General features: G+C 52.7%; 1 protein-coding gene across 5 annotated transcripts in view; it reads left to right on the top strand.

Annotated features, from left to right (window-relative positions):
• Nucleotides 1-242: 242 nt before the first annotated feature.
• Nucleotides 243-4,897, top strand: part of LOC144486705 (transmembrane protein 198-like) — a 251,192-nt gene continuing 246,537 nt past the window's right edge. For 4 of the 5 annotated variants that reach the window (XM_078204712.1, XM_078204708.1, XM_078204709.1 and 1 more), the window contains exon 1: nucleotides 243-577. The gene's annotated coding sequence lies outside the window, so the exon portion shown is untranslated. The remainder of the gene's footprint in view (nucleotides 578-4,897) is intronic. The other variant, XM_078204711.1, reaches the window with a different exon arrangement.

The following is a 4,897-nucleotide window of genomic DNA, read 5'->3' as shown; positions in this document are numbered from 1 at the left end:
CCACAGGGTGGGGGCAGGGGAGATGTTACAGTGATGGGGGTGAGTTTGGGGGAGGGGGGAGGGGGTTGGTAGTATTTGCTGGGATTGTCAGACCTGGTGTGAAACTAGCTCAGGAGGAACTCCCCTCCCTCTCTCTGCTCCCTCTGTTAGTTGGTAGGGTCTGGGGGAGTGAGGTAATGTCCCAATATTTGGTCCAGTGGGGGTATTTTTTTTGTGTTGTGGGTTGGAAGCACTGAGATTCTGGGCATAAAGGGGGAGGAGAGAGAGAGAGAGAGAGGAGGAAGGGGGGTGGGGGGGGGGCAGGAGGAGAGGAGGGGGCACAGTGCCAAGTGAAGGTTGATGTGTGCAGGAAGGGGGAGGGGATTAGGGTCTCCTGAGTGTTTCTCTCTCACACACACACACAGAGGCAAACAAAGCGCTTGGACAGACGAGGAATCGAGGAGAGAGGGCAAAAGCCCCCAGCGGAGGGGCTGGAGAGAGGGAGCCTGCAGCGGAATGGACGCTTGACCAAGAGACACAGAGAGACCGAGAGAGAGACGCTTCTCCCATCCAGAAGGAGCCTGGAGTGTGAATGCTGGTGAGTATCTCTGTATAGCTCCTGCCTCTGTGTAATGGGGGTCTGCGAATGGCAAAGCCAGGGGAGTGGGAGGGGAGGGGGATTTGTGGGGGGGAGTGGGGGGGGGGGGGGGGATATGTGTAGATCTCTACATTGTTTTAGCACAGGAAAACACTGGGATGTCCCTGCTCCCCCGACAGAGAACCAGGGACATCCCAGTGTACCTGTGCTAAAACAAAGCGGGGGGGGGGGGGGGGGGTCTGGGTGTCGGTGGGGGGGGGGGGGGGTTTATGAGCCGCCTGGGATCCAGGCAGACAGTGAGGGTGGGTGACTTTTCTCTGCTGTCAATGTTGTCCTCTCCCCCCGAGCTGCTCACAATGCTGCCAGCCAGCTTTTGTTTCCAGCTGCTGAATCTTGCTGGGAGGGTCAGTGCCTGATGAGTGTGGGTGGGGAGGGAGGGGGCAGAGAGGGAGAGATTGGGGAGGGGGGGTGGGGGTGGTGCAGCAGCAGTGGGGGCAGAGACAGAGGCTCGGAGAGAGAGTCCTTGCTCTCAGACAGCAGACAGCAGCAAAGGCAAAAACAAAGGGATGTTTGGTTCAAACAGCAGCGACGCAAATAGCGATCGAGGCTCCGTTATTGTCTCTGTAATTCTGCCTCAAAAACGGCTCACACACTGACACACACACACTGACACACACACACTGACACACACACACACACTGACACACACACTGACACACACACACACACACTGACACACACACACTGACACACACACACTGACACACACACACTGACACACACACACTGACAGACACACTGACACACACACACTGACACACACACACACTGACACACACACTGACACACACACACACTGACACACACACACTGACACACACACTGACACACACACACTGACACACACACACGCTGACACACACACACTGACACACACACACTGACACACACACTGACACACACACACTGACACACACACACACTGACACACACACTGACACACACACACTGACACACACACACTGACACACACACACACTGACACACACACTGACACACACACACACACTGACACGCACACACTGACACACACACACACACACACTGACACACACACACTGACACACACTGACACACACACACTGACACACACACACACTGACACACACACACACTGACACACACACACTGACACACACACACTGACACATCCACTGACACACACACACACTGACACACACTGACACACACACACTGACACACACACTGACACACACACACTGACACACACACACTGACACACACTGACACACACACACTGACACACACACACACTGACACACACACACTGACACACACACACTGACACACACACACACACTGACACACACACACTGACACACACATACACTGACACACACACACACACTGACACACTGACACACACACTGACACACACACACTGACACACACACACACACACTGACACACACACACACACTGACACACACACACTGACACACACACACACACACACTGACACACACACACACACACACTGACACACACACACACACACTGACACACACACACTGACACACACACACACACTGACACACTGACACACACACACTGACACACACACACTGACAGACACACACTGACACACACACACTGACACACACACACACTGACACGCACACTGACACACACACACACTGACACACACACACTGACACACACACACACTGACACACACACACTGACACACACACACTGACACACACACACACTGACACACACACTGACACACACACACTGACACACACACTGACACACACACACACTGACACACACACACACTGACACACACACTGACACATACACACTGACACACACACACTGACACACACACTGACACACACACACTGACACACACACACACTGACACACACACACTGACACACACACACACTGACACACACTGACACACACACACACTGACACACACACTGACACACACACACACTGACACACACACACACTGACACACACACTGACACACACACTGACACACACACACACTGACACACACACACTGACACACACACACTGACACACACACACACTGACACATCCACTGACACACACACACACTGACACACACACTGACACACACACACTGACACACACACTGACACAGACACACACTGACACACACACACTGACACACACCCACTGACACACACACACACTGACACACACACACTGACACACACACACACACACTGACACACACACACTGACACACACATACACTGACACACACACACACACTGACACACTGACACACACACTGACACACACACACACTGACACACACACTGACACACACACACACTGACACACACACTGACACACACACACTGACACACATTGACACACACACATTGACACACACACTGACACACACTGATACACGCTCACACTGACACACACACATACACACACACTGATACACACACACACTGATACACACACACACTGACACACACAGACACACTGACACACACACACACACTGACACACACAGACACACTGACACACACACACACACTGACACACACACACACACTGACACACACACACACACTGACACACACAGCGGCAATGCTCTGACTGCCGGTTCCTGGATTGTGGGAATCGTTGCTTTCTCACTCGGACAGCTTAAAGCAAACTGAAAATGATGGAATCTCAGAGAGAGGATGGAGAGATTTAAACAATGGCAATAATGGAGAAGATTTTGTGTGTGTGAGCGTGTGTTGGCAGAGGTGTGTGTGGAAGGGCGGGGGGTTATGAATGTGTCTGTGTTTGGTGTGTGTGTATGTGGGAGGGTTGTGTGTGTGTGTCTGTGTGTGTGTGTGTGGAGCGGGTACAGGGAGGGTGTTGGAGGTGTAAAGGTGAGGGTTGTGTGGGGGCAGGAGAGTTTGAGAGGGTTTGGCAGTGGACGTGGATATGTGGGCAGTCAATGTGTGTGTGGGTGTGTTTGTGTGTGTGTGCATGTGTGTGTGTTGGTGTGTGTGCGCGTGTGTGTGCACACATGTGTGCGCGTGCGTGTGTTGGTGTGTGTGCATGTGTGTGTGTGCATGCGTGTGTGTGTGTGCACGTGTGAGTGCGCGTGTGTGTGCATGTGTACGTGTGTGTGCGCGTGTGTGTGTACATGTGTGTGTGTGCGTGAGTGTGTATGTGTGCATGCGTGTGTGTGCGTGTGTGTGCGCGTGCATGTGTGTGTGTGTGTGTGCATGTGTGTGTTTGTGTGTGTATGTGTGTGTGTTTGTGCATGTGTGTTTGTGCATGTGTGTTTGTGCATGTGTGTTTGTGCATGTGTGTGTGGTGCATGTGGGTGTGTAGGTGTGTGTCTGTGTGTGGGTATGTGTGTGTGTGCGTGCGTGTGTGCGTATGTGTGTGTAAGTGCGGGCGTGAGTGTGTGTGTGTGTGTATGTGTGTGTGTGTGTGTATGTGCGTGTGTGTGTGTGGGTATGTGTGCGTGTGTGTGTGTGTGTGTGTGTGCATGTGTGTGTGTGCCTGCATGCGTGTGAGTGTGTGTGTGTGTGTGTGGGGGGGGGTGTGTGTGTGTGTGTGTGTGTGCGTGTGTGTGAGTGTGTGTGTGTGAGTGTGTGTGTGTGAGTGTGAGTGTGTGGGTGTGCGTGTGAGTGTGTGAGAACAAAGAACAAAGAACAGTACAGCACAGGAAACAGGCCCTTCGGCCCTCCAAGCCTGTGCCGCTCCTTGGTCCAACTAGACCAATCGTTTGTATCCCTCTATTCCCAGGCTGCTCATGTGACTATCCAGGTAAGTCTTAAACGATGTCAGCGTGCCTGCCTCCACCACCCTACTTGGCAGCGCATTCCAGGCCCCCACCACCCTCTGTGTAAAAAACGTCCCTCTGATGTCTGAGTTATACTTCGCCCCTCTCAGCTTGAGCCCGTGACCCCTCGTGATCGTCACCTCCGACCTGGGAAAAAGCTTCCCACTGTTCACCCTATCTATACCCTTCATAATCTTGTACACCTCTATTAGATCTCCCCTCATTCTCCGTCTTTCCAAGGAGAACAACCCCAGTCTACCCAATCTCTCCTCATAGCTAAGACCCTCCATACCAGGCAACATCCTGGTAAACCTCCTCTGCACTCTCTCCAATGCCTCCACGTCCTTCTGGTAGTGCGGCGACCAGAACTGGACGCAGTACTCCAAATGTGGCCTAACCAGCGTTCTATACAGCTGCATCATCAGACTCCAGCTTTTATACTCTATACCCCG

This window comes from Mustelus asterias, unplaced genomic scaffold, assembly GCF_964213995.1.
Source record: "Mustelus asterias unplaced genomic scaffold, sMusAst1.hap1.1 HAP1_SCAFFOLD_432, whole genome shotgun sequence".
Lineage (NCBI taxonomy): Eukaryota > Metazoa > Chordata > Chondrichthyes > Carcharhiniformes > Triakidae > Mustelus > Mustelus asterias.
Note: the sequence above shows the minus strand (reverse complement) of the source record. Positions and strands in the feature narration are given on the sequence as shown.